The sequence below is a fragment of the Acomys russatus genome, chromosome 11 (genome assembly GCF_903995435.1).
Source record: "Acomys russatus chromosome 11, mAcoRus1.1, whole genome shotgun sequence".
NCBI lineage: Eukaryota > Metazoa > Chordata > Mammalia > Rodentia > Muridae > Acomys > Acomys russatus.
The window spans coordinates 33,709,291-33,727,281 of NC_067147.1; positions in this window are offsets into that span (position 1 = coordinate 33,709,291).

Genomic DNA, 17,991 nt, shown 5'->3' on the forward strand with positions numbered 1-17,991 from the left:
TCACGGTATGAGGTCTCAGCTTGATGCTCCAGTGCCTGCCTTCTGCCATGCCTCGTCCCATTCCATGGGAATGGACACCTATCTCTCTGGAACCAGAAGTCCAAATAAGCCTTTCCTTCCATAAGTCGCCACGGTCATGGTATTTTATCCCAGCCATAAAGAACCTAATGCAAATTTTAAAGCATGCCAAGCACACATCCTCTGTGACCCAGTGTTAACGTCTGCATGTGAGCTTTCGTGACTCCTGTGCTGGGACACTGGTCCTTAGATGCTGTTGTCATTTCAGGAGGCTGTGCAGGCTCTGGGAAGGAGGTCCAGGTGCCGGGCCTCACTGCTGGCATGGGATTGGAAGCGGACTATCTTCTCTGATTGCAGCCCAGATGTGCTTTCTGATCTGACGTGCTATGATGAACTGCCTCTTTACACCTTGGCCACCACAGCCTGAGGTGCTTCCTCTGCCATGACAGCTCTGGTTCCCCAAAACCAGGAGCTAAAATAAACGTCTCATGCCTTACGCTGTTTCTGCCAAGTATCTTTACCACAGTAACGGAAAAGTAAGTAACTCATCCAGTAAAATATTTTAATCCAGAGACAAACTTGTACAAATGTACCCATATTTAACTGCAAACACTCCCAGTGAAGTATCATTTATATTATACCATCATCTAAAACCTCCAAAATGTTCATAAATAAAAAGATTAGATGAATGTATTATAGTGCACATTTATAGTGAAGTTATTAAAAAGCAGAGGGTAGATTTATATGGGCTGACATGAAAAGTCTAAGGTGAACTACTATTAGAAAATCAAATGGCACCCCTCCCCCCATGACTTGATCCTGTATGTGCATATCACGTGAGTGTATTGAAAACATCTGTGAATGAATGAGATTGCTAGGGCAAAGGGCACCAGGAAAGCACATAGGGCTCTGGTGAATATTGATTTATTTTTGGACCTGAATTCTTAATCTTTTTATAAAAGCCCTCTTTTTCCATTCATAGTACATGCTTTGAAAGAGAGACAGCCTCACCTTCACTCTAGAAATAGAGTGTGAGACCCAGTTACACAGGAAGTGTGTAGCCACCCCCGAGTCCCAAGTGATGTCAGGAATATTAAAGGTTGCCAAATGGTCAAGTCATAGTGGATGGGCAGCATATGTGTGAGCCCTGGCAAGCTTGGACACTGCTTCTGGAAGGGTGGCATGTGAAAGGGCAGCAGCTTTGGACAGGATGGGGCGAGGAGCAAAGCAGAGAGGACGAAGCAGAGCTTGCGTTTCCAGAGCTGGATCCCCACACACTACAGCTAAACCAACCAGATTAGGATCCTGTTGCGTTCTTCAGCCAGCTTCAAATTAGAAAGCTATTGAGGCAATTGTTTCATATCTCATGGGTAGCAGGTGCTTATGCAATAAAAAGTACTTTACAAATCATAAGAGTATCTACTTCATAATCACATTTTTATCAAGATGTGCACCACAAGGGGCGAGCCATGCACTCATGCTTGTAACTCCAGAGTGCATCAAATAGCTCCAAAGTCTCAACAGTTTTAAAAGAGACAACTTGAGTTTTATCAAGACACAGATCCAGTAAGAATTAGCACTAGGTCTCTGTTCCTCATTGTCACTGAAACATCAGGCAAGAGACATGCAACTATGATCACAATGGAGCCTGGTGCTGGCAAGTCCAAGTGGACAATCCATTTAGAGGTGACACACACCTAATGTTTCATTGGCTCATGCGAGTCACATGATGACTGCTCCTGAGGAGCAGCCTTACCAAAGCCCATGCTGACAGGTGGAATACTTGAGATTTACTTCCTTGTAACTCATTCATAAATTTCCCTTCTTCCTTCCCTCCTTCCCTTCCTCCCTCTTCCCTCCCTCCACCTCTCTGCATTTCCCCCTTTTTTTCCTTCTGGGGACTGAACTAGGGCTTTGCATAAGAAAATGCTTAGTTTGGTTTCAGTACTCTCAAAGCCACCACCTCAAGCCCATCTCCTGATCATTTGCTCAGAGCATATATAATTTTTAAAGCTATTAACAGTGGGTTAATAATTTTCTTTTAAAGCAAAAATTGCCTTAACTTTTTGGTTGCCATTTTTAGCAGATATAAAGCAAACTGGCTCTTTGCCATGTTCCCCTGGGTGAACAAAGGGCCTGTATATTAAGTGGTGAAGATAGTGTAGTCCAATTAAAATGAACAAGTAAAGGCCCACCTTTCAGAAAGTTGGACTTATTTCATAAGCTTTGAGTAGTGACAACTCTATTCTTTGTAACCATTATGTGTGATGAAATCTATTTGATTTATGTTGAGGGAGCTAACCTAAAGACAAAACATGAGAGCTTTAAGGACTGATTGGAATTCTAGCATAGGTGAACTCCTGGCTCGTTTTGGTATCATTTTCACTATTATTATTATTATTAATCAAATTTACATTTTTCTCTTTACATTTTTATTTATTTATTTATTTGTATGTGCTCACATGGGACAGCAATGGCGTGATGCTGTGGAAGTCAGAGCTGGGTCCCTCCTTCTACCATATGGGTCTTAGAGGTTAAGTGGGGTTGTTGAACTTGGTGGCAAGAGCTTTTACTGACTGAACTATCTCACCAGCCTGCATTCTTCTTTTAAATACTATTTTGCTTGTTGTGTCTGTAACAGGGTTATCTTTCTGTGTCCCATTTCTGATGCAGTCATTTAGAGTTTCCTTCTAAATTCACCCCTTCATTGGAAATAAAATTGTAATAACTTCAGTAAATGCTAATGGAAATCAAACCAGAACAACAGAACGTTATATTCTCTGAGAATAAATTTAGCAGTTCCATTGTGGTCAGGGGCAGGTGGCTCTATCAACTGTGCTGAAACCAATCGGACTTCCTCGGATAATTACAGCAACTTTCTCAATGTTACCAATTGTAAGGAACCCACTTGTTCAACAGCAAAGGAATGATTAATTACATTATGATGTTATTAAGAAGCAGGATGTTATTGTATCTATAAGTAATTTAAATTATAGGGCAGCGGCAAAGCTAAGACATTCATTATCAGCTAGAGTTAAAACAGTCTGGGTAACGAGGTTGGACACACTGAAGAGTAGAGTCCCAATATGCTAGCTTATTGGGCATTTCTATTTTTATATTACTTTTTTTCTACTTTGAAAACATTTGGCATTTATTTGTTGGGGCAAGGGGTAGGTATGTGCCACTGCATACATGTGGAGGGCAGAAGACAACTTGGAAGAGTCAATTCTCTCCCTCCATCACATGGGTCCTGGGGACCAACCTAGGTCATCAGGCTCGGTAGCTAGCTCGTTTACCTGCTAGGCCACCTTGCCAGCCTATATTATTCTTTGGAAGTCAATTATTTATTTATTCAAGTATTTATTAATCTACCATCAGGGGAATTTATATCTTCTCTGCCATCATATTAGCTGGTTTTATCTGCACTAGGTCACGGGGTTTATAGAAGATAGTGCAGAGCTGTGGAATAAAGCAGATTTTCAGATTGTGAAAGAAGATAACAGAAGAGAAACATGAAAACAACTGTAAGTTTGACAAATATGAGTCAAGATTATTAGAGGGAGCAGAGAAGTGGCCAGATGAGGTTTCAATAGATGATGGGTTCTTGCACAGAAGTTGCCTGTGATCTGGGAGATAACAGTCATTCAACACTGAGTTCTTTAACGAGTTCTGTAAACATGTGCATGAATGGAGGGTTAGTCCATTGAGCCAAAACAAAACAAAACAAAACAAAACAAAACAAAACCATTAAAACTACACAATGTGGTTTATAAGCTGGGCGTGGTGGTGCACACCTTTAGTCCCAGCATGCAGGAGGCAGAGTTAGGCAGATCTCTGTGAATTTGAGTCCAGCCTAGTCTACAAAGTGAGTTCCAGGATAGCAGTGCTACACAGAGATACCCTGTCTTGAAAAACAAACAAACAAACACCAACGTGGTTTATCTGGTCTGAGTTTATATACATTGATTCAAACTATGGAGGCTGACGTAATTAGACCCATATTTATCACCATGCACAAAACTCAAGTCCAATTGCATTAAAGACCTCAACATAAAACCAGAGACACTAAATCAGTTAGAAGAAAAAGTGAGGAAGAGCCTGGAACACATTGGCACAGGAGACAACTTACTGAGCAGAAACCAGCAGCCCAGGCCTTAAGGTCAACAATTAATAAATGGGACCTCATGAGGCTGAGAAGCTTCTGTAAGGCAGGAGACACTGTCAACAGAACAAAGCAACAGCCTACAGACTGGGGAAAGATCTTCATCAACCCTACATTTGACAAAGGTCTAATATTCAAAATATATAAAGAACTCAATAAATTAAGCACCACCAAACCAAATAACCCAATTGAGAAATGGGGCTCAGAACTAAACAGAGAATTCTCAACAGAGGAATACTGAATGGCTGAGAAACACTTAAAGAAATGCTCGACCTCTTTAGTCATCAGAGAAATGCAAATCAAAACAACTCTGAGATTCCATCTTATACTTATCAGAATGGCTAAGATCAAAAACTCAAGTGACACCACATGCTGGCAAGGATGTGGAGAAAGGGGAACACTCCTTCATTGCTGGTGGGAATGCAGACCTATACAACCACTTTGGAAATCTATCTGGTGCTTTCTCAGAAAACTGGGAATAGGGCTTCCTTAAAACCCAGCTATTCAACTCCTTGGAATTTACCCAAAAGATGTTCCACCCCACAACAAGGACATATGCTTAACCATGTTCATAGCAGCCTTATTCATAATAGCCAGAACCTGGAAACAGCCTAAATGTCCCTCAGTGGAAGAATGGATAAAGAAACTGTGGTACATTTACACAATGGAATACTACTCAGCTATTAAAAGCAAGGAAATGCCAAAATTTGTAGACGAATGGATAGAACTAGAAATGATCATACTGAGTGAATTAATCCAGAAGCAGAAAGACTCACATGGCGTATACTCACTTATAATTGGACACTAGCCCAAAAGGCATATCCCATGAAAGTCTTCACTTAGCAGGAGATTGTATAGATTTGAGGACAGCCTACTGGGACTCTAGGTAAGAGAAATATAGAAGACTGGGGAAATAGAAGGATCTAGAGGGTCCTAGAAACTTACAAGAAGAACATTGTGATGGATGGATATGAGCCCAGGGGGATCTGCTCAAACTACTGCACTAACCAAGGACAATACAAGCAGTAAACACCAAACCCCTACTCTGATCTAGCCAATGGACAGGGCATTCTCCACAGTTATGTGGAGAGCAGGGACTGACTTTGACATGAAGTCTGGTGCCCCATATTTGACCACTTCCCTTTGGTATGGAGGCCTGGCACTCAGAGAAAGAATAAGCAGGATACCAAGATGAGACTTGATAGCCTATGATCATATAGTGGGAGAGGAGGTCCCCCTCAGTCATAGACATAAGGGAGGGGAATAGGGTGAAAGCGGGAGGGAGGGAGGAATGGGCAGATACAAGTGATGGGATAACAATTGAGATGTAATCTGAATAAATTAATAAAAAAAGTACATAACTGGAGTGTAAGTGTCCACCTCTTTCATGTAGGGTTTGGGATTCTACCTCAGGTTCTCAAGCTTAGAAATCAAATTTGCCAACTGAGCCATCTCCCTAACTTCCCTGGCTTATTATTTATTTTTGAAAATCTGTGTGTGTGTGTGTGTGTGTGTGTGTGTGTGTGTGTGTGTGTGTTTGTGTGTGTGTGTTGGTTCTCACCTTCCACCTTGTTTAGAACAGTGTCTCTTATTTCCCACTTCAGATACCCCACACTATCTGCTTCATGGACTTCTGGGACTCTTCTTTCTCTGTCTCCCACCCTGACAGGAAGTACTGTGATTACAGATGCTAATCATCACATCTGCCCTCATACAAGTTCTGGGCCTCTGACTCCAGCCCTGGTGTCTGCACAACAGGCACATAATCCACTGAGCATTTCCTCAGCACTCTATTCTTTATCATTCTAAATTGAAATACTTTAAATACCCATCAGCAGATGAATGGACAAACACAATGTTCTGTATCCATATTATATGATAATATAGATGTATACTCAGCAATGAAAAAGATACAACTACTGAGCCAAGCAACAGTATAGATGACCTTAAAGAGCATCAGACTAGCTGTGTGGTGGTGGCTCATGCTTTTAATCCCAGCACTTGGGAGGCAGAGGCAAGAGGTTCTCTATGAGTTCGAGGCCAGCCTGGTTGACAAAGTGAGTCCAGGACAGCCAGGGCTACACAGAGAAACCCTGTCTTGAAAAAGAAAATCAGACTATACAAAGCATACACTCTCCTCCCTCCCCCCCCCCTCTCACACACACACCCCACAGACATATTAGATAGTTCTATTTATGAAAAACTAGAAGAGAAACATCCTATTTAGACTAGTGCTTATCTGGGATCTGGTGGGGCTGGCTGGAAATGAGGTCCAAGAACTTTTTGGGTAATGGAATCTTACATTTCTTCCCTGTAATGGTAGTTTAAAGGACTAATAAGTTAAAGCAAGGTCACCTAAAATGTCAGTTGTACATCAGTCAAGTTTGTTTAACTTAATTTATTATATATATATATATATATGTATATATACATATATTTCATTTTCATTTGTATGCGTGGGGTGTATACATGTCCGCAAGTACTTTTGTGTGTGTGTGTGTGTGTGTGTGTGTGTGTGTGTGTGTGTGTGTGTGTGTGTGTATGCACAGAAGCTCAAATTTGATGTTAGGAATCATCCCTAACTGCTCTTCCACCTTATCATTGAGGCAGGCTTTCTCAATCAAACCCTGAGATCACTGATGTTGCTAGTCTTGTAGCTTGCTGACAGGATTCCCTGTCTTCACCCTTTGAGGGTAGACTTGCAGGCTAACCATGATGCCTGAGCGGCATTTCGTGTGGGTTTGGGGAACGTGAAATTTGGTCTCTGCACTGGCATGCTAGTGTTTTAGCCACTGAGCCACCTCCGCAACCCCAGTCAAATCGACTGTAAACAGACCTGATGTTCAGTCTGCTTTGTTGTCTCTGGGTTCTCTCCTGGTGAAAATGTTTGAACGCCTTTGACTTTGGGTTGGGAGAGAGAATTGCAGGCCCTGCATAGGAAGTCTGTGTTAATTTCTTCACATTTCATACCCTTTATCATGATGAAAGACAGATAATATTAAGAGAGACTATTTTTTACACATAAAGTATAAGATATGAAGTCCAAATAGAGATCCTCATTAATCATGGTGTGCCAAGCAACGTTAAGTGTTGGGAGTCCATCCAAGAATAAGATAGTTCATGTCCAACACCCTGAGTGCTGTATTCGCAGCACTTAGCGCTGTACGTTTAACACTTGCTTAGCACATGTGTTGAGCAAAGACTTTGAAATCTAGTACAAGGGCCTAGCTTGCATCACTTTATAGACAGATCATTGCTAGATAATGATGCTTTCAGGTTACAGGAGAGAGGGGAGGAATCATCAGCCCAGACTAGACATATAGAGGGCATGCTCTCCATACTGAGAAAACTAAAGCAAAATAAGCAAAATATAGATTTTTATCAGGCAGGAAATACATCTATGTATGGGCATAGAGATCCACTCATTCATTGACAGAGTATGTATTTACTGTGGAGCTGTTACCTGCTAGGAACTGTTGTCAGGGCACAGGACCACAGGTGACTGACAGGAAGTAATTATGTCCCAAGCTTATAGTCTAGTAGACTGACAGATCATTTAAGGAGCGTTCTTAACACAGAACTATGCTGATAAGGGAGAAACGAGGAGAAAACCGAGCACACGTAGAGAAGGGAAGACACTTTGGTGTCTCTCTGGTGAAGAGCTGTCTGGGAGGGACTCTTTCTTGAAGACCCTGAAGGAGGTTAGAGTGAGCCATGCCCATCTCGAGGGGAAGTGTCTTCAAAGCAGACAGGACAACCCTGAGAAAGGCACAGGTGGGGATGCGCTTGGTGTGCTTCTAGGAGTGGGAGGCCACAAGGCTGGAGAAGAGTGAGCAAAGGAGCAAGAGAGGAATAAAATTTATTTATTTATTTGGTTTTTCAAGACAGGGTTTCTTTGTGTAGCCTTGACTGTCCTGCACTTACTTTGTAGACCAGGTTGGCCCCTAACTCACAGCAACCCACCTGCCTCTGCCTCTCGAGTGTGGGGATTAAAGACTTAAAGTTAAAATTTGAGATGTGAGTATAAAGGATTGTGAAACATTATAAATAATGGGCTAAATGGGACACATTGGATCAAAACTTGTTAAATTTGATTGTCACCCTGACAGGACCTGGAGTACAGTGAGGGACACTCTTAGGGGCATATCTGGGAGGGCATTTCTAGGGAGGATTAGCTGAGAGTGGGCTAAACTCCATCCTGCCCTCAAGTGAAAAGTGGCCTCCTTATTGACCAGCGACCAGTGACACAGACAGAAAAAGGTCAGAGGAGAAAGCAGCACTGCCTTTCTTTGCTTCTCGCTGCTGAGCGTGTCTACCTTTGTTGCTGTTGCTGATGCGACAGTCCTTCATTGACTGCCCACTCCAGTTCCTCCAGTTTTCAGCAAGGACTGAGGACCATTGACTCTCCCAGAGTCTTCAAGGGCTTCAGCTCCAGATTGGAAGGCATCCGGCTTCATGGCCTGAGCAACTATGAGGTTTACAGCCTTTCCAGCATGCACTGCCTTGCTCTTATTGTGTAAAACACACACACACACACACACACACACACACACACACACACACACACACTTACACACGGTGTGCTGGCACACATGCATGCCCATACATGTACAGAGAGACACACACACACAGAGATAGAAGAGTCAGTGATTTCTGATCCTCTAGAGAATGAGCCTCATAACAACTGTACTGCTTGGTCTCTGGGGGAGAAAACCAATTATATGGAACCAAGCTTTCAGCAAGTGTCCAAGTAGAGATGCTCACCATAGCTCAGGTGAGAAGAGAACAATATTTGAAACGATTGAGTGCAGTGAAGTTGGTAGGTACTAAAGCGATTAGTTTTTATATGAACTCCAAAGGAAAGTTGACCAAGTTTCTGGATGGGCCGGATATGGTCGCACAAAAGTGTGAATGGCTTTTACCCAGGGGGGACATCTGCAGCCTACAGAGGGGATACAGAGACAAGGAGACCCATTGGAAGGCAGGGTGGAGAAGGTCAAGGCACCAGGGATGGTTCTAACATAGAAGACTGGCAATACTTGCTAGGTGGGTGGTCTAGAAGGACTAGAGTTGTAGTCCTCCTGGCTCATAAGTTCCAGCAAGGGAGACTAAAGGTTGGTGTAGTCATATTGTGAACACTAGAGGAGGAACCAGGTCAGTTTTGTGGAGGTGAGTGATGCACTCACATTTGGACCCATGGAATTTTCATTACTCAGCCATGTCAAGGTGAATCACCTGGAAGGAAGTTGAAAACTCAGGCATAATTTTAAGGCTAATAGGGGCCAAGCAATAACATCCCTCTGATCCCATGTAACTAGGTGAAATGTCTACCATTAACTCCCCAAGTTACTTATGATTACAAGGCTGTGCAGCATCAGGAACACTTTTCAATATACAAATAGGCATTGACAGAAACAAAACCCCTCATGCTTTGTGTATAATGGGATAAAAAAAAATAACAACAACAACAAAAAAACAACTCTTCCTTCACCACCAGATGAGTGTTCTTTATCCCAGTTAATATCTTATGGAAGAATACACTTTCTGCCACTGGCAACTTTTCACCTCCAAGCAAATTGAGAGTTATTTTTGAAAGATAGATTCTGAGTTGAGAAAATGGCCTCACCAGATGGGCCTGGTGGGTAAGCTTGTGGGACATTTTCTTAATTAGTGATTGATATGGGAGGGCCCTGCCCACCATGGGTGGTACCACCCCAGCCTGGTGGTCCTGGGTGCTATAAGAAAGCAGGCTAAGCAAGCCACAGGAGCAAGTGACTAAGCAGTGCCTCCTCTATGACCTCTGTTTCAGTTCCTGCCTCCAGCTTCCTGCTCTGAGTTCCTTGGATGAAGAACTAAGCTTTAAGATGAAGCAAACCTTTTCCTTTTGGTCATGGTGTTTTATTACAGCAATAAAATTCATAAGTAGAACAGCTGACAGGGGACAAGGCACAGCCTGCCACAAGACAGAAACCACGGAGAAAACTTGATTTTTTTTTTTCGTCATTGGTTTTGTCAACTTTGATCTTATCCTTAGCTATGCTGCCATGTTTTGTGAGCAACGGTTCCATGTTGATTCCAGACATAGTAAATAGAGGTTGACCCCACCATCCTTCTCATCGGTCCGTGCTCTCTATGGATACACTCTGCCGATAACTCTTATGCGTGGACACTTCTGTGGTTCTGTGATCACCAGTGTGGTCAAGGGTCAGAGATAATGCATGATCCTTTCATAATGACCGTGGGATTTTCAGCAAATGATTGACAGATGGTGGTGCCAAGAGGAAGGCATGAGATGAGATTGGAATGGTGAGAACACCGATGGCAAAGGGCTGGGTAGTGCCAGAAAACACATGAAAAGAGTGAAGAAGAATGTTAGGAGACCTGAGGGTTGTGGACAGGGCTACCAGGGTCTAGTAAGAGCTGCCTTTCTGTCTTTCCAGTGCCTGGACTACTCTGCTTCAGTTAGGTTAAGGCACTCATTTCCTTGCCACGACAAAGGACCAGTCCTGTCTTTGAGGGCTCATTTTCATAGTTCTAGCCTTTCCTAGATTATGGCAAGCACGAGTCAGTCTTACCTTTCATGGCTTATCATAACGCGCTCCTTTCCTGATGCCTCTAAACAAAAGTAGTAGCCTTTTAATATTATCTGATTATAGAACGCCTTAGCATCTTTTTTCCTAGCACCCATCCCAATGTGGAGCTATTTAATCCATTTCCTTCTTTCTTCTTTTTAAAGATGTTTTTGTTTTTTCTTTTTGCGATTATAATACAATACATTTCTTCTTCCATCTATTTCTTTTTTAAAAAGCAAAAGCAAAACAAAAACAAAAAAACCCCCAACCATTTCCTTGACTTTTCTGTACTGGAATATAGACTTCATGGTGACTCTGTTGTTGACAGCAGCTTGCCCAGGGCCTAGCACTGCCCTCCCACATAACAGGTGGTCAGTGGCTAATTACTGAATGACCAAATGTTGTAAGGCAAGGAAGAAAGAGCAAAGATGCAGGAAATGGCACGAATGTTAGCTCCAGAGGAAATGCTTAGTAGAATGGAGAGGTCCTCACCGCGGTTGACAGTCTCTGTTCCCTAACAGAGTTTGTTGGGAGACTGAAAACAAGGACCGTAGAAATGCACGGAGATTTTAGAGTGACATACTATGGTGCAGTATAAATGGTTCATGTGCTCAGAGACACCTAATGAATGACATTATAAATACTTTTTAATCTCCTCCCAGCACAAAAGCTCAGAGGTTTTTCTCTCTCTGGTCTTAACCCACCCACTCGACACTCTGGGGCTGGGGAAAATGGCATTCTTACAGGGCAGTGTTTGAAATGATGCCTTCAGCGTCTGCTGCCTCGCAAATGTTCCAGGTCTGTGTCTGTTTTTAAGACTGTGGAGTGTGGCTCTTTCAGCTTTTATTAGTCTAAGGTTGCATGATGGCTGCTGATCATTTTTGTCAGTTGTAAAATTTTGATCAGCTTCACTTTAGAAAGAGATCACTCATAGAAATTCATGATCATCAATATGAAAGAGAAATTTTTGCATTAAAAACACTCACTTGAACATTATTATTCAGCCAGATAATAGGTTTTGATTACTTAAATGTGTCAGTTTTTTTTTTTATAGAGCTTAACAGATATTCCATCTGCCTTTATAAATTATTTAATGTTAAGGTCTGGCATTCCGGGTGACTCTGCATGGGCAGAAGTGGGGGTGGGTGAAATCTGGTCTTGGGTGTCACTTCTCACACAAGCACACTTGAACACATCGATTTTTCCATCTGATCCCTAGTGATCTTTGCTCACGGTGCCTGTCACATTGGTTGTCTCATTTGGATTTAAGGCAGTAACTCCTTTGAGGCACCACAGAGAACGGTCTTCTGTAGGTATAGCCATTTCTAGTTAGGGTAGGGGGGGATGAGGGGTGGAGGTAGGGAGTGGGGGGTAGAGGGGTATCTCCTGTGACCCCTGGGACATACCTAACCAGCCAGACTTTCCTGTCCCCTCTGTCACACCAGAGAGGGAGATTCTGATGTTGCCAAAGTTTTCTGAGAAGAGGCAGTGGTCACTTGTTCATAGGTCTCTACCTTGTCTGGCTCAGCCTAGAGAGTCCACAGCCCTTCCTAGGGCTTTGCTTCCTGCTTTGGACTTCTTTTTCTCTGCTGTCTGCTGAAGTCTTTCTCTGAAATAATTAGATTAGACCAGCCTAGCTGACTGAGCAGAGGGTGAGCCTAATTCAAGGGAAGAGCCGTTCACACTCTGCGGCTTGGGGTTCTGCTGGCTAATATTTTAGCACTGTTATTGTAATATCACTCAATTACACACGACATTTTTATTTAAAAGTAAGAGCTGCAGGGAGCCGAATAATGTGCTCTACGCCACACCTCAAACTCTCCTATTCAGGTATTAACAGAAAACTTAGAAAGATTTCAAAGAGAAGGTGAAGCCAGGAAGGAGGTGGAGGAGACACTTGAGGAGACCTTTGCTTCTCTCGCTTTCTTTTTCTTTTTTCTTTTTTCAAACTTTAATTTATTATAATTTATTCAGATTACATCCTGAATGTTATCCCCTCACTTGTATCTTCCAGTTCCCACCCTCCCTCTCTCTTCTGCCCTATTCCCCTTCCTTAGATCTCTGACAGAAGGGGAACCTCCTTCCCCACCATATGGCCACAGCATATCAGGTCCTATCCAGATAGCCTGCTTCCCCTTCCTCTGTGTGCCTCTGGGCCTCCAGAAATGATCAAATTGGGGGCACCAGAGTTCATGTCAGAGGCAGTACCTGCTCTCCCCACAACTATGGAGAATGAGCTGTCCATTGACTAGATCTGAACAGGTGGTCTAGGTTTGCTGCATACAGTGTCCTTGGTCAGTCCAACAGTTTGTTCAGCCTCTCTTGGGGCCAGGTCTGCCAGCCTTGATGGTCTCCTTCTGGGGCTTCTGAACCCTCTGGGTCCTTTCATTTCCCCATTCTTTCATACCACTCTCAGTGCTCCACCCTGAGTCCAGCAGTGAGTTCCAGCATCTGTCTTGAGACCCCATTGGATGGAGTCTCTCAGAGGACATCTATGCTGCGCTAATATCCACTTATAAGTGAATATACACCATGCGTGTCTTTCTGGGTCTGGGTTTCCTCACTTAGGATGATCATTTCTAGCTCCATCCATTTGCCTGAAATTTTCAAGATTTCCTTGTTTTTAATAGCTGAATAATATTCCATTGTATAAACATACCACCGTTTCTTCATCCATTCTTTGGTTGAGGGACAGCTAGGTTGTTTCCAGATTCTGGCTATTACGAATAAGGCTGCTATGAACATAGTTGGTCTCTTACTGGGGCATTCTGTGTACTGAGAGGATCTAAGAGTGGTGGAGAACTGTAGGATGGAAGGTTGGTTTGATTTTTTCGTTTTAGGGGATATTATATGTCGACAGAGATGCCACAGAATCCATTCTGGCTTGGGAGAAGTCCCACAAGCCTCACATCCAGTGTGTGCAGGCAGCATAAACCTTTGAGAGGAGATCTGTTGGCTTTTACACAGTTTAGGAGCCTTTGAACTTTCAGAGTAAATTAGACATTTCCATGCTACCTCTTAAGACTTTAATATGGAGTCATTTGCATTATTGTACTATTGCATGCCGCTTGGCAACACACTCACATCACCTTCAGCATCTGTGTTTTATGTCTGTGACTATGTGCTCTCTGAAGGCAGTGGCTCAGCCATATATTTCGTAGGAGTCTTGGGAAACAGAATTTTATGATGTTTGGCTCAAATAAAGCCCAAGGAATGCTAACTAACCTTTCCACTAAGGCCTTTTCACTCCCCCACCAAGGTATTTCTAATTTTTTGCCTGGTCTTTCTGATTACGTTGTAAGCATAGTGAAAGCGGAGACCAGGACTTGCTTATTTTTGCTTTCCTGTCTTGCTGAGTACAGTGGTGGGTGTAGATGGGTTTGTTACATATTTATTGATGTGTGGAGTGCTTCGCCAGAAGTTTCCCTGGGGCTCCGGCTGTAGGAACTTACTATTTAGTTTGGTTGGACCCAAACAAACAAACAAACAAACAAACAAACAAAGCAAACGTATTCGTTCCTTTTCTCATTGCTATAACCAAGTACCTGAACAAAGTAATTTAAAGGAAGAATTTATTTTGGCGTACAGTTTGAGAATACAGTTGACCACACTGGGAAAGCCATGGCAACAGATCTGTAGCTGGGAAGCCGAGTAAAATGGATGCTGGCATTCTGCTTAGTCCAGCACCCCAGTATGCTGCCCACATTCAGGGTGCATCTTCCTTCTCTATTAAATGCTTTTGGAAACCCTGGCATTGACACAGGTGTGTTTCCGTGGTCATTCTAAACCCAGCTGTGGTGATCTGGATGGGAAATGGACCCCCATAGGCTCAGCTGTCCCCGGATGCTGATGCTGTGTGGGGAGCCTTGCTGGAGGAGGCGGGTGGGTTTGAGGATTTTGTAGTCTCACCTTAGTTCTACTTCGTGCTAGCAGATGAGAATGTGATCTCTCAGCTTCCTGCTCCAGCCATCGTGCCTATCTGCTGCCGAGCCGCCGGGTCATGTTGAAATCTCCTCCCTCTGGAACCTTGAGCCATATAAAGTTTTCCTTCTGCAAGCAGCCTTGATCAAAGTGTTCTACCACAGCACTAGAAAATCAATTAATATGCCAATCAAGTTGATGATGCAGCGTCAAAGTCTCTCCAGAAAGAACAGCAAGGTGACTCTGGATGACGTCATGCTTGAGACGTTTCCACAAGCCCAAAGACCAGCATTTTTAGAGCTTGTTTAGATATTGGTAACAGGATCCCTCTTCAAATTGGGTTCCATGAAATGAAGCAAGCAACAAGCAAGGAAGGAAGAAAGGAAGGGAGAGGAGAGGCTTATCAACTTTACCCAATGACATCATTGACATGACTGGTGAGTCTCCATGCCCCTCTGCATTGCCCTCTTGTGAAGAGTCTTCACTCTTTTGGTCTGGTGTCTTGAGTTTCTTTCTTATCATTCTAGAAAAGTCTCAGGGCTGAACTTCGACAAGGCTCATCTTCATGGACTGGAACCAGTTGTTCTTGTTGGGGTGGTGACATTACATCACTTTGATCTGGGTCAGAGGCAGATCTCAGAAGCAAGTGTCAGAACAGGTAAGCTCAGACCCATACTGGGGGAGGGGCTGTTCCCTTATAGAAAATGGGAGTGATAAACAATGTTTGTTGTATATGCCACAGAATCTACCAGAAGCCTTCTTTTTAGTTTTTCCCAAAAGAAAAAATAATTTTCTACAAATGAAGGCGGATTGAAGTGAGTTTGAGGCCAGCCTGGTCTACAGAGTGATTTCAGGATGCCAAGGCTACACAGAGAAACCCTGTCTCACAAAACAAAAACAACAACAACAACAACAACAATTCATTTCTTGTTTTCTGTTTATTAAAGAAATTGATCTGTTTTTCATGATTGAGTATGGAGCCAATAAAATATCAACAAATAAGCTAATCAACCATACAACCAATAAATAACTCTCTTTCCAGATGTTGTAACAGTTTCTTTTGGGCTCCTTGATAAACTCAAAAATGCTCCAGGAACTTCAATATTTTTTGTGCTTTTCTTGTCATCTGAAGAGCCTGAGCTAGAAATAGCTGCCAACATTTGTTTCAGTACGTGGTGTTTTAGATCAAGTCATGCAGTAGGGTTATCGGACATTTAAAAAGAGAATATCAATGTCTAAGATCCCATGCCTACAAGGTCTTACTTAGAACCCCGAGGGAGGAGTTTTGGTTTGGAGCATGCTAGCAGGTCTAACATGAAGCCAGGATTGGAACTTTTGTACAACCCGCTCTTTCTGGCTTTAGGAGGCTCTGTAAATCAGTATTCACAATGGGCATAGTCATACCTGACAGAGCTGCAGGTGCAACTACAGACAGCTGCACCATGTGCTCCAGGTGTACACCGTCCCCTGCACATCTCATGGCTGTGAAAATCAGCAAGCAGCTCTCACAACGGGAGAGAAGCTTAAGATTGACACCAAAACATGCATTTCTTCCTGTGCCTGTGTTTCCTTCTCCCACTCATGCACAGAGACTGGTTATTTTTGGCAGGGTCTTGCTTCAGAGTTAATATGCATTGGAGTGCCAGTTAGGCGAATTTTCCCAAGGGCTTTTGCACTGTTTGTGATTTGGGGTCATCATAATGGCTTAAGGAGTTCATTGGGAAGTTTGATCTTGCACAGCCCCTCCCCCATTTTTCCTGTGGAATGCTATTTTTTTCTTAATTAATTAAATACGAGTCTCTAAGAAGGTACAGAGTGCACCATGAGCGCTTCTGCCAGCTGATCCAATCTCTATGTGGCTACATTTTAAAGACATTTGGAAGCTTTGAGCAGTGAAGCAGAGCCCACCAATTCTGATCCCGAGAAAGGGGGAATTGTCAGGACAGGGCAGAGTCCACTGCAGATTTGGAAACTCTAAACTATACGTGACACCTAACCCTGGGAAATTTAGACCACCAGAGGCTACCTCTAATACTGCAGGGTAAGGACATCCTGCTGCAGGCCGTGAGGCTGGGGTTGCAGCACTCCTTTCTGCTTTCTCCGCACATCATCCAAACGCTGTGGGAAGTTCATACATGAACAGTGTGAATCAAATTGTCCCCTTCTTGGCTCATCTAAAACACCTGATTTTAGGCTTGGAAAGTCACAACAGCAGAAGAAGAGTGAGCAAGGCTCACAGGAAGGTTTAATGAGCAAAGCTCAAGTGTTCTTTCCCTGTCATTCATTTAGTCATCCTATAGCCTGAGAGGATTTCTTTTTCTCCCCACATACTTATAAACTTTATTATAAACATTATAATAGTAAATGACAATGCTAACAAAAAATAATGTGTGGTGATCGATGGCTGTAATAATCACTTCCAATGCGTATGTTTGTCAAGTCATGACATTGTATACTTTGAATTTATATAATTTCTTTTTTTTTCTTTTTAAAAATTTTTTTTGAATTTATATAATTTCTATTTGTCAATTATGCTTCAATAAAGTTGGAGGAAGGGATAGAAAACAAACCACTAGAAGCTGTGACAATAGAAAAGTTTGTTCCATTCTCCTAAGTAAGCACCAAATAAGATGATCTCTTTCCCCACTTCCTTCTGCTTTTATTAAAAATAGATTCTTTTCTCACACGATATATCATTACAGTTTCCCCTTTTTCTACTCCTCCAAGTTCCTCCCACATCCCCTCCCATGCAGATCCACTGCCTCTCTGTTTGTCATTATAAAAGAGCAGACTCCTAAGAGATAACAACGAAACATATACCAAAATAAAATACAATACGATGAAACCAAACCTGTCTCTTCGAAGTTGGGCAAGGCAGACCAGCAGAAGGAAAAGAGCCCCAAGAGAAGGCACAAGATTTAGAGACATACTCAATCCACAAAATACTAAAGTGAAATACTAAATAGAAAATGTTAAGGTAAAAGATAGAATGTCTATGCAGAGGACCTGGTGCAGACCCATGTAGGCCTTGTGTTTGCTGCTTCAATCTCTGTGACTTTGTATGAGCTTTGCTCATGTTGACAGCCTTATTCATAATAGCCAGAACATAGAAACAGCTTAAGTGTCCCTCAGGAGAAGAATGGATAAAGAAACTGTGGTACATTTACACTATGGAATACTACTCAGCTATTAAAAACAAGGAATTCCCAAAATTTGTGGACAAATGGTCATAATGAGTGAGTTAACCCAGAAGCAGAAAGACTCAAATGGTATATACTCACTTATATCTGGGCACTAGCCCAAGGGGCATGTCCCATG